Raw genomic sequence first — 13,667 nt, 5'->3', positions numbered from 1 at the left:
TCCCCAAGACCCTGTCTGGGGCCCCTCCCTGCGGCGATCCCACTTGCTGCAGGACTGGACAGGAGAAGAGACGGACGAGTCCTACATGGAGCTAACCTGGGAATCTATCTCACAGCCCTGAAGAACCAGCATCCTGGGGTGTGGGCTCTTGAAAAGGAGCCGAGATTAAGTGGCCCCGTGAGAGAGAGACACGCAGGGGTGCAGCATTGCAGTGAGGGAAGGGGCGAGGGCAGAGGTCTGGTTGGATGGAATGATTCACGTGCAAGGCCACGTAAGCACTGCAGAGGCCCCGAATGTGTCATTAAGCACCACACTGGACATCGTTCCCCACATGTCCACGCACCACGGTCCCGCAGCCATATGGTGGGTTCCGAGAAATGACCAAAGCCAGGTCCAAATGATCGAAGTAAATCCATCCTGTCCCTGACTACAGCAGAAGCCCTGTGTCCTACTTGGGAATAAGATGTTCCCACTGGGTCAATTCAAGCAAAAAGGAAGTTCTCACACCAGCTTCACCTCCACCTAGGTCATTGAAGGTCCCCCGTTTGTCAGACTGAACCTAGATAAAAATGTCACTGACCCCCTTTGCACGCCACCCCACAGTAAAGAGGGAGCTACACTGGAGCAGGTTTGGAGGAAGCCATGCAACTGCACCATGTCACTGCACAATGTCATACACAAACGCTGGAACACAGAAGGCTCACTTCTCAAACATGGGAAAGACCACTGCATGTTGGAATTCGATTCTGTGCTCTATGACCCCAAAAGGTAAAAGGGGGATCCACAGACAAAAGGAATAGGAAGAAAGACCACAGCATCACAATTCCATGGAGTAACTTCCCAAAGACAGCACGGGCAGCCAGCTGTGGCAAAGTGAGATCTCTATTGTGAAGACCAAGACAGCCACGTGACAAATGAGAGGGGAGATCAGAGAGGCAATTTTGCTAGATAACATTTAAATTATCCCCCAAATATGAAAACCTGTGAAAAAGTACAGAAAAAACTACAGAGAACTTTCGAAGACACTCACCAGACAATGCCATGAATACAAAGTGGCGGTTCCCATTTGCATTGTTTCTCCAAGCTAAACCGTTCACCCCACTTGCAGCCGGCAGGGAAACTGACTCAGTCAAATGTCTTCAGGCACCAGACACCCCCTAACATGCATCTTAGTGGGCAATAAAATGGAAGAGAGGGTAGAGGACAAGCCACCCATCTGGGGAATCCAGACTTGTGAAAAAAACATCCAGAAACAATTAAGAATTGAGTAAAATAAAAACTGTTTCTGTTATAATCTGAACAAAAAGAATACACTGAATAGGCCACATCTTTCCTATTCCAAAACCAGCTTTGAAAGGACATTAACTAAATACATTTGAAGGTGCTACAGGAAACAAAGAGCCTAAACGAGCCCTTTCATTGAAGGCTACAACACGACAGTAGGCCAGGGCTCCGCAGATGTTTGTGGAACAAATCACGTGGCTGCCACAGGACGTGGCCTCCCCGTCTGGGAGCCAGGGACTAACTGAAATCTAGGAGCTTGGGAGCCAGAGATGATACACCCTACCAAGGGCAAACACAGTAATTATATCTTTATATCTTTATATATGTAGAAGCCAGAAACCGTGGCAACCGATCTTTCACTGACTCATGATGTTAAAACCCAGAGCTAGGCCAGGCCATGTTCAGACTGGCTTTGGACTGGTCCCCTTGGACCACTCTCCTGGACAATTCAGGAGCCCATGAGAAAAGATGTCAAGTGAACTTCATGAAATTAATGACTTCACCTCCTCATTAAAATTCTTCATCATATACACTGAACAACCATCAGAGATGAAGTTACTTCAAAGACAGTATGATACAGTTTTCAAATGTGTAAGTTCAAATGCTAAAAATAAATCGGAAGAACAAAGAAAGCGCTTGTGCCCTTTAGCATTTTAGTTCTCCTAATATTGATTTAAATCACATTAAAATTAAGCATGAGGGAGAAAAGGGTTAACACTGATTTAGAGTATGATGTCAAATACGGTTCCTCTGCCAAAGTGCTTATTTCAAAGGCAGGCGCTATATGCGTTTTATCTCCTGGACTTAATTTGTGTTTTGCTATGCTCAACAATTTCAATGCCAAGAGGAAGAAACTAAGTGAGGAAGGGAATGCACCGGTCTGAACCTGGAGAGTTGATCTAATTGAACTGAAAAAATTAAAACCCTTCTCCATCTGTTCAGCACACCTGCTGATGGAGCACTACCACAGGTAGGGAGGAAATCCATCAGAGACCAGTTATAAATAGATTTTTATTTCATCTGCTAAGAGCTTGGCAGCCAAGCTGGAAGGGCTGCCTACGCCGGCAGCCAGGCAGAAGCTCTGGGCTGCTTTTATGTTGGGGTGAAAGGGGTGGAGAGACAGAGAACTAAGAGGGGGAAAAAATAAAGCAAATCTCCCAACAACTCATTTGACAACCAACCAACAGTCATTAAGTTTGTTTAAAACGTGCCAGGCATTTCTGATAAGTGCTGGAGAGACACAAAGATCAATCTCACCCCTCTCGAGGAACGCTCAGGCTCTAATGGGAAACAAACAGGTCGAACCGTTGTTTACTGGGCAGAGTTTTCTATGTGCAAACTTCCCTTGTGGCATTTATAAAATGCGTCAAGAGGAAGGAGTGCACTGATAACGTGATAGAGCCCTAAGTTTCAGAGGATGAGGGTGATGGAAATTCTAAACGTACCAAAATGTAAATGAGCAAAAAAGAAAGAAAGAAAAAACACCCACGTTTTTGCGGAGAAGAGAAAGCAGCAGTGCCAATCTATGGACTATCATAAGGATAATAACCAGTAAGGGACATCTGGGCTCCTCCTCCTCTGGGTAAGTCCGAGGCAGCCACTCCTCCCCACACCCCTGCAGGAGCTCGAGCACCGTGAAATGGAACAAGCCGACAAGGGAAATGATAAAAGGATCTTGCTCTTTGAGTAAAAATGGAACCAACGGATAACTCAAGACAGGCCTGGTGTGAATATTTGTATCAGAGACCTAAGAGCACGGTGGCAGGGATGACATTTCCAGAAAGGACCCCCGAGAAAAACGGGGTTGTGGGGGAGAAAAGGAAGAGGTTTATCTCATCGAGGAAGCAGCAGGCTGAGGGAAGCCGTCCTGATACCCTTCGAGAACGCTGAGGCTGGTGTTGAGAAAATAGTGACCCCCACTCTGCCACCACCAAGAAAAACAAGAGAGATGGAATTGGACGGTGGCAAGAAAACTGGGTAAAAGCACTAGGAAGAATTTCCTGACAGCAAAGGTTATTAAACACTGAGAAGGCAAACTAACGGAGATTAGGGGTGGCCTCTGGAGGTCTTTAAAAACGTAGAATAGCCTGGCAACCGTCCGGGGTAATTTAGATACAGCTTTGCCGGCCCCTCTGGCCTTTATCGGGGCTCTAACTCATCCCCCAGCCTGGACAAGGCACGCTCTGTTCCATAATGAGCTCTCAGAAGGAGAATAAGCATTAAGAAAATGGTAAAAGCTCTCTGGAAAGTAAAACTCGTTTTTCTTTATTTAAACAGCACTTTGGTTTTTTATGATTTTTTTTCTTTTTCCATATTTTTTGTTGTTGTTGTTAACACTTATATCCAGAAATAGCCAAACAAAACTCATCTCCACTGATCTGTCATCCCGAAGCATTGGAAGGGCTCCAGGTGGAAGACTGAGTCTGGAGCATGTTCTGTGCCGCTTTGCTGGGCGCTGGGGATCTCGGGAAAACGCTGCCCAGAGATTCTGGGACCTGCTTCTCGGGAGGCTGAGAGAGGAGACTCTCAATGGTTTGGCTACAAGGAAGCAAACTAAATGACCTCTAAGATTCTGAAATTCTAGAGTATTTTTATAGCCTTGTACTCCATGTTATATTACCAAAAAAAAAAAAAAAATAGGAAAGTCTCATTCTGAGAGGGCCATGTTCTCTAGAATATTAATACATAGATTTTTATTCTCCCTCTAAGTTGAAGAGAAAAGGGGGGCTGAGGGACAGCAGGCTTTTCAACCAGGGCTGTCTTCTCCTGTCATAATAGTCACTTGCTCGTAGTCACTGGTGTGTGGTCCCTCTTGGCCACTGTGCTATCCGCTCCAGGAAGGCAGGGGCCATGCGTTCTGTCCACAACACAGCCTCTCCTGAATGTGTTTGAGTGTAAGTGTGTGTGTGTCTGTCTGTCTGTCTCACGGAGTTGCAGTAACTTAGATAACATAGAGAAAACAGAGTTTGTAATTAAATGGACAATAGTGATTATTTTAACACATTCTTTATTAATATTGTCCACCAAACTTTAAACAGGGGAGGAACAGTACAGAGAAGGTGACTGGTGCCAAACACTGATTCCAGGCAAGAATTCAGTAAGTGGAGGAAGGAAGAGATATCAAACCTAGACAATGAGAGGCCCCTTCCCTGATTCCTAGGCCAACAGGCACTGAGCAAAGTACACGGCCAGTGCCCTTAAGAAAAGCAAGTCTGCAAGATCCAGACCCCGAAGCTTGCCTTATGGGTTTGGGGTCTTTAAGCCCACTCTTCCACCAGCTGTAAATTTCCGCCTAGAATTCACCCACAGCTGTGGCAAACCATCGTCAAGTGGTGCCAGACCATCAGCAAGTGGGAAAGTGAAGAGAGTACGTATACTTCCCACTCAAATTTTAAAACACATAAAAATTACTAAAGAAGTTTCACATAAACAGTGGCTGGGGGAATGGGGAAGGGAGGGAGTGCAGCATACAACAACCAACATCCGCCCTGTCCTCCTGGTTTCTGTATCTTCTGTGTGTTGTTTTGTTTTGCAAAGTGATTTGGGAGATTAGGTGGGTTTTGTTTAGGCGGGACAGCCTGAGCAGAGTCGCTGAATAAGTGCTACTTGATTGCACAACAAAAGATACACAAGGAGCCTCAGCCACAACTTGCCCCAACAGTGTGAATTTTTCAATTAAGTTATTTTGTTAGCGAGCCTACTGGTTAGGGGAAGGAGAAAGTGCTTACTGCACCGAGATTATTCACTGTATAGAAATCACTGTAATCAGATCAACAGAACATTCTTTCTAGCAGCCTGAGAACTCCTATTTGGTAACTCTGTGGATGCAACGGGAATGTGCCCATATTACTGGTGTGCTGTAGGGGTCCCCGCAAATAACAAAACAAAACTTCACAGTCGTCCTTAATTCAACTGGTGGGAGCCTGGGAACTAGGAATCTGCCTGAGTCTTTTGAGTTGACCAAAAGTCTATATGGAAAATGGGCAATTTTATCCTCTCGACATTAATCAAGGGGGTAAAATTCTGGTGCATTCTAAGAAATTAGTCCCATTAGCCCTCTCAGCCACATCCAAATGGATGGACTGTAAGTATGTATTGACACTAAAATCATCTTTGAAAATGAAAAACAAAAGCATTCCAGTTGTTCAAACATATACCATAGTTTATTTCAAAAGTTACCATAAGGAAAATGAAAAAAAAAACAAACCAAAGATTGAGAAGATACTTTCAATCCATATAATAAAGGATTAGTACATAAAATGTACTACAAATTGATGGGAATAAAACAACTCAAGAGAAAATAGTGCAAAGGGTATGAATAGAGAATGCACAGAAAAGGAAATCTAAATGGCCAATATAAAAAGATGCTCAATCTCTATAAGTATTAAGGTTTGCAAATAAAAATAACAGCAAGATATTTCCTGCCCATTAGATTGACAAAAATTATAAAGTCTAGTATAAACAAATGTTGGTGAAAAGGTAGTGATTTGATACCCTAGTATAGGACTATCTATTGCTACAAATGCTTTGAACAATAATTTGGCATTATTGAGTAAAGCTGAAATATTCAACAACTCGGCTCCATTTCTGGATCCTTCCTTAGAGATCATACACATGTGTAGGATGGCCATGACCATGTGAATAGCATGAGGTAAAAATTTAAATGCCTGTCCACAGAAGACAGGCTAGGATGAAATACTCCACAGCATGAGATCTGCAACAGAGGCAAATCTCAAAAATCTCTAAGCTCATTTGCAAAAGGATAAAATAGTCCAAAACCATTCTATGTAAGTTTTAAAACACATAATAGTTATATTTTTATGGCTCCCTGCCTATTTAGCAATACCACAAAAATGTGCATGGAAATGTTCTCTATCAATTTGAGGGACGAGAGAATGAGGCTTAGTTATATCCCCAACTAAACTTTTTATTTTCTTTTTAAAAAAAGGGGATCTGAGGCAAATAAAGATGGCATTTGTTATCTCTGGGTAATGGGTACACGGGTATTCATTGTTTTACTTAGCATTTTGCTAAGTATTCAAAAGTTTTCATACTTCAACATTGCAAAACGTTTTTTAAATATATACATATCCATAGTCTACTGGCAGGCACAGCAGAAAAGCATACAGAATTAGGTACGTTGTCTTTCTCCATGAGCATCATGTGCTTGGGGTAGCTAAACTAGGTAATTACCTCTCACGTGTGATGTCTATCAGCTAAACTGCTTTCAGGCACATTATCTCATTTAATATTCTTGACAACTCTTTGATATAAGTGCTATGACAGCCCTTTTACTGAAAGGAAAAGTCGACCTTTGGAGTTCTGGAGATTTTCCCAAGATCGCCCAGTTCATACGTGATCCAGTTACTGGGATCCCACATGTCATTGCTACGGCACAGATGACCAGTAAGAACCGTGAAAATAAATTATTCCAAAGACATCTGCACCATCTTTAAGATCTGTGCTATCAACCTGAAACCACAGGTGTGAGTTAGCAAATGAAATGAAATAGTTTACCACTGCGATTTTTAAAGCCTCCAATCCAAACCCATTTCTTCTATTTCTAATACATTGACCTCTCTTAAACATAAGTTTAGAAAGTGTGTTCAAATCTACCATGTTAGTAACAAAGAAAATAGAAATCCACCTCAGTAGGCTTTTCTCTCCTTTTAAAAATAAATTTTCAAAGTTAATAAAGTAGAAACTATAATTTCATTTCTTAAAATCTTTTATTCAATGTGTTAATGGTAAACACATATTAATTTCAAGGAATCTAGTATTAATGAGGGCTCAGTTTCTAATTTGAGACTTTAACTATCATTAAACAAGTTATCATACACAAGTAGTGCCAAAAACCTTAAGGAATACACAGCTCAGACACTGTCCAGGTTATTGCACCAAGTACAAAACTAACAATAAATTCTTCAGTGTTAATTATGTGAAAATAAAAAAATAAAAAAAAAAAAAAAAAAAAAAAAACTAACAATAAAAATAACAATATTACCTAAGCCTGAACTTCACCCCCACCCAGCATTAATAAGGCACCCTCCACTCCCACCCTCCTAAGGAGTCTGGCCTTCCACTCTCACCTCACAGGAATGAGAACATGCCCCCTTCACCTGCTGGCACAGTGTCAGAGAAGGTTAAAACAGAAGGCTTAAATAAGATCTAGAGTCTCATAACGTAACACCCAAAATGTCTGGATATAATTAAAAAAAAAACATTTGGCATACCAAGAACCAGAAAAATCTCAACCTGAATGAGAAAAGACAATCTGGCAGAGATTGTAAAGCAGCCATCATAAAAATGTTTTAACAAACAATTACAAACACACAGGAAACAAATATTAAAAAAAACCAGAAAGTCTCAGTAAAGAAATAGCAGATAAAATACAATAACTAAAATTAAAACTCACTAGGTGGGCTCAAAAGCAGAATAAAGATGACAGAGAGGAAAAAGTCAGTGAATCCAAAGATAAGAACAATAGAAATTACCCAATCTGAATCATAAAGAAAAAACAGACTTTAACAAAATGATCAGTATCAAGCACTGGTAGGACTATAACAAAAGCTTTAACATTCATGTCCTCCAAGTCCAGGAAGGAAAGGAGAAAGAGGGCAGGCCTACAAAAGTACGCAAAGAAATAATGACCAAAAGCATCCCAAATTTAGCAAAAGACATAAATCTACATTTTCAAGAAAGTAAGGGAACCCTAAACAGAATAAACCTAAAGAAATCCATGACAAGACACATCATAATCACATTCCTTGAAAACTAAACACAAAGAGAAAGATTTTGAAAGTAGTGAGAGAAAACTGACATCCTACCTATAAGAGCAAAACAATTCAAATGACAGCAGATTTCTCACAGAAACCACAAAGACAGAAGGGGAGAAAGAAACCATCAACCCAAAATTCTATACCCAACAAAAATATCCTTTCAGGAATGAAAGGGAAATCAAGACATTCTCAGGTGAAGGAAAACTAAGAAATGTGTTGCCAACAGACCCACCCTAAAGAATGGCTAAAGGAAGTTCTCTAAACAGAAATGGTAAAAATGCTTAAGAAATACTTTGTATAATATCCTAGGATAGTGTATAAATACTGTTTTATGTGAATAGAGTATTAACCTTATTAACACCCATGCAAAACTCTACCCTATAAAATAATTTAGAGGTGACTCAATGTGGTAGTTATTTCCACAAAAAGCTAGACATCGTGAGCTCTCTCAGTCAAGTCTATAATCTCCCATTAGACCATTATCTACACAGGAAAGTCAAATTCAACTGACATCATTTCAGATTACAAGTTTTCCAAAAATGTAACCTGCTATGAATGCTAAAACTGCCTATTGATCCAGCAATTCCACTTCTGGGGATATACCCAGAAGAATTGAAAACAAGGTCTCAAAGAGATATCTGTACACCCATGTTCATAGCAGCATTATTCACAATAGCCAAAAGGTGGAAGCAACCCAAGTGTCTATCAGCAAATGAACGCATAAAGAAAATGTGATATAGATACACAATGGAATATTATTCAGCTTTAAAAAATAAAGAAATTCTGACACATACTACAATATAGATGAATCTTAAGGACATTATGCTCAGTAAAACAAGTCAGTCACAAAAGGATGAACACTGTACGATTCCACTTATATGAGGTCCCTGGAGAAGCCAATTCATAGAGGTAGAAAGTAGAATGGGGGCTGCCAGGGGTTGGCCACTCCTCTGGGGAATGTGCGGTTTTGTTAATGGGTACACAGAGTTTCCATTTTGCAAGCTGGAAAGATTTCTGCGACTGGGTGATGGTGATAGTAGCACAACAATGTGAATGTACTTAATATCTCTGAACTATACATTTAAAAACAGTTAAGATGGTAAATTTTATGTTATGAATATTTGACCACACTTTTTAAAAATTAAAAAAAATGTTAAATTAAAAAAAAACAATATCTACCACTTATTATGTACTATATACAATACACTATGCTAAGAGCTTTGCATATATTTCCTTATTTCTTCTCCGAAAAACCTTTGAGGAAGATCATGATCCTAGTCTTACAGATGAAGAAACTGGGTTTATGTAACTTAGCCAAAGCCACACAACTAAAATATAGAGTCACAATTCACACTCACATTGATGGGACTCCGAGGGCACTCTCTCTAACCTGTGACAGGAAAGGACTACTGGTTTCAAAGGCAGCTGTCCCCTGAGTACACTGGGTGTGTAAAGCACTCATAGGACTCTGCGAACAATTTGATCTTGTCAGGTACATGACAATAACTCAGAAGGGCTAATGGGAAATGAGATATGAATGGCATTGACAGATGGAGAAGGCATCACTCCAGAGAGACTAATTCTTCAACCTGTTCCACAAAACCTCAGGATCCGTACATTACGGGTATTCTCTTTATACAGGACCAAGAGATTCTCAACTGTTAGAGGGGAAATGTTCATCTCCTCTGTCTTACAACATGGAATACAGAACACATAGGGTGACTTCCTCCTTTTCTGCATCCTCTCCACTTTCTTTTAGAGAAATAAAGTCACCTGAGCACAACCCACAGCCAAACTTTTCGGCTGAACCTTGCAGAGCTGGTGCCGTTACTCACAGCCTGTTGGGTTTCAGAATGAACCCCTAATCCCAGGACTCTCTGAACCTTTTCCTTCATTTGACCCAAGTTTCTGCTCACTCGTCTTTCCCTACTTCCCCACGTTCTCTGGAACTCTTCCGACCACGTCTCCCACCCCACCTAGACCCAGACACCATGGCCAGTTACCAAAAAGCACTGCCCTCCCCTGCTCCAGGGCCTTTGATTTCCTCCTTTCCTGCCATTCCACATCCAGGGCCCCCCAAGCTCCACAGGGACTTGGCACCTTTCTGCGGCAGATCAAGTCACAGGGCTTGGGCAGGAAGGAGGGGACTGAGTCTCAGCCTCACCCCCCTCCAGCACACAACTGTGCACGACGTCCTGACTCTGCCCTTCCCTCTCCTGGGCCTCCAAACACCCCTGGAGAAAGACCTAGAAAGATGCTGTGCAACATGATCTGGTCTCAGCAACCCTTTTACACGCCCCCTCTTCCCCCAAATAATGCCTTTTCCAAGCTTGATGCCAGCTGTTGCTGACACTCCAGTCCAACCCAAGACCCCACGTCCCAAGTGCGCCCCTGGGGGCCTCCGCAGCTCCTCATGGGACTAGAACTGAGGTAAGCAGAGCCCTCAGCTCTCCGTGACTTTCCCTCACCGCCTTCTCTCCCTCAATCCCCTCAGCCTCCGTCTCACACTCGTAAGAAATACTTTAAACTCACTAAGCCAGGCGTCCCCAAACTACGGCCCGCTGGCCACATGTGGGCCACCTAGCACATTTATCCAGCCCTCTGGGTGTTTTTGCCACCATTGCCTGTCCTGCTTAGCAGCCGACTCGTCACAGGCCCATAGTGCGCACTCTCCAATGGTCTGAGGGACAGTGAACTGGCCCCCTGTTTAAAAAGTTTGAGGACCCCTGCTCTAGGCAATACATTTAGCCCATGCCATGCTTAGGCCACGCTGCCATGTGCTACGGTCCAGTACGGGATCCTTTGGGAGAACAAGAAACAGGGAGAATGAAAGACAATGGGGAGCTGGCCAGAGAGGGAATGGGCACACGGGGCCACCTATACCAGTCACATCCTAATTTTATACTGTCTCCAATGGCCACCTTGAGGGAGTCTTACATGGTCGCAAAGAAGGTGTCCCTGAGCTCCACCCCTCCAAACCCACAACCAGCAACATGCAGTCAAGATAAAACTGAGCACAGTGCTTTTTGTTTTTCAACATGCAGGGGGAAAAAATCCCTTCCTCAAATAAGACTCAAGTAGAAAATATTCTGGCTCACCACTGAGTCTACTCCACCAGTGGATACTTATGAAGTGGCCCCCCATGCACCTGTCACCATGCCTGGCACAGCTGCTGGGATCAAATGGGGTAAGAGGTGACAATATCTGATAAGCTGGAAAGAGATCCCCGTTCATCAGTCATTCTTATCCTCTCCCCTACCCAACGAGACTAGGAATTCCTTGTGGGTAGAAACTCTACCCTTTGCCTGGCACACAGCAGGCCCTCTGGGAGTGGCTGTTGAATGACTTCAGCAGTGCACGCCTGTGGCTGAGACATTGCTCATCTCCACTCCATCGTCCACCAGCCCTGGCATAGGCCTAGGCTGTCGCAGCAGCCTCTGAGCCCGTCTCCCTGACTCACATGACTTTTACCTCTCTTTTGGAAGATGAGCCCATACCTTCTTTTTATGTTAGCGATCGACCGCTTGGAACAAAGTTAGGCGCTCGAGCACACGCATGCGCATAAAACCACGAGAGAATACAGACAGTGAATGGATGGGTCCATTTACAATGCTCTGCCCTCTAGCAACCTTTCTTTCAAAGGGCCATGCTGGCTCAAACATGTGGAATTGGCCTCCTGTTCCTCGTCTGTCTAGCGACACAAAACAAAGGAAAGACAAAACTTCCTCACGAACTGTTGTTTCTGCACATTGCAGCCACACCTTCCGGTTACACCTACTTTGACCTACCCAAGACCCAGCGTGTGGCGGGGGTTCGATCTACCCGATTTAGTTTCTTCCTCCTAGCGTCTGAATCGTTCACCTTATACATCTATCAAGAGACTTAAACAACTCAAGCATTTTGGATGATAAGACGCAGCAACCAAAATAGTGGTAAAACAAAATTCCTATAGTTACACAGACCACAACTAATCTCCCAATTTTTTTATAAGAACACTGTAGAATCCATATGCTGTGCACTAAAAGTGAACACACTGTAATCTATTGAAATGAATTTCATTCCAGTACTGCCCTTTTCTACCTAGGCTTTTGGGCTTTATTTTAAATCTACTCCCTCTTCCATCCACATGTGTGACTTCCTTCCCTGGTTACCCAAAATAACTCCGTCAACAAAATATTAGCATAGTGAAGTGGGTGCTCAATAAACATTTGTTGAATAAATGAATAAGTGAGTGAATAATTATAAACTTCTGAACTCAGGCTCCCTGAAAGGTTCACATTAGTGTATAGAATAATGTGCTTGTATGTTCAGGTATATACATCAAAATGGAACTTAAGTAGCAGTTAAATATTCATTCATTTCTGTCTTAATAATTCTACTTCAAAACATTATACAATCCAACTCTGATAAATACGTGCTGAGATAGAGTTCATTTACAATCAAACCACTCGTGTTTATACACTTTAAAATAAGATTTGAAATATTAATGCTAATATGGAAATAGTTAAGAACCGAAATGTTGGTGTGCCTATAGCACCAAAGGCCTAAAAGTACTGAAACACGCATTTATGTTACACCTGCATGTCTGTTCCTGAAATATGTAATCAATACAACTTTTTAATCATACTTCTGAAAAAAAGATTGCACAAAAAGTATCTATTACAGCCAGTTAACAAGGAGCACCTTCACGGGAACTTTTTTCATTTTAAAATATGTAACAAGTAGGCCAGTGAGAATGTATTGGAAAATTTATTGAGCATAACAGCTGATATTTAGCAAATCTTAAGTCTAATACACAATATAAAACGTAGTTTTACCAGTATCGAAAAATGTAGTATTTCTTTAGGTATATGCTGGCATATTTGTTTCACTCACCTACTTTTGATCACACTGTTAGAAAATAATTGGACATAAAATAGTCTGAATATAAGTTTGTTCTTAGTGAGTTCGCTGCAAAGAAGTCAAGAAATAAGCTAGCAAATAATTCTTTTTAACTTCAAGAAAAAAAAATTGGTCTTAAATAAACTAAATAAGTGATATAATTAGCGAGCCTAAATGACAAGAGGTTATGGTAAATGTTTAAGAAGTAAATGGAAGTAAATATAAATCGGTAATAAGACGGTCGATATTAAAACGTAGCTCTGATTTAAACTTATTTACCGAACTTTCTTTTTGTTTCATATACTGTTGTTTTCAGAAAAGGCATGAATGATCCTGTAATCAGTTCAAAAGGAAGACTGCAGTCATGCAAACATTGCCTATCAGCACGTCTTTCATGTCTTGGCGTCCATTTTAGGAGTATCAGCGAGGTAGTGGATAAAGGAGCTTATAAAACAAAGGTTGTCATGTTGGCAACCCACATAAACATTAAGTGACTTCATTTTATTGAAGATCAAAATGTTGATTAGCAAAAAAAGTTGAAGAAAACACTGAAGCTTAAATATTCAAACCCCTGTGTTAGATTTTTTTTTATATGTTTTAAAATTGTATTTGGATATTAAATGCCATTTTCAGGCTTGCTGATGTGTCCCTACAATTTTATGAAAATCATCTCAAACAATTGATCACTTAAGGTGCGCAATAGAAAGCTATAGGCAGTTTTTG

At 41.5% G+C, this 13,667-nt stretch overlaps 1 protein-coding gene across 7 annotated transcripts in view; it reads right to left on the bottom strand.

Moving 5' to 3' along the window:
• Window positions 1-13,667, bottom strand: part of MSRA (methionine sulfoxide reductase A) — a 321,997-nt gene that overhangs the window by 273,212 nt on the left and 35,118 nt on the right. The window lies entirely within an intron of this gene.

This window comes from Microcebus murinus, chromosome 24 (genome assembly GCF_040939455.1).
Source record: "Microcebus murinus isolate Inina chromosome 24, M.murinus_Inina_mat1.0, whole genome shotgun sequence".
NCBI classification, from domain to species: domain Eukaryota; kingdom Metazoa; phylum Chordata; class Mammalia; order Primates; family Cheirogaleidae; genus Microcebus; species Microcebus murinus.
Note: the sequence above shows the minus strand (reverse complement) of the source record. Positions and strands in the feature narration are given on the sequence as shown.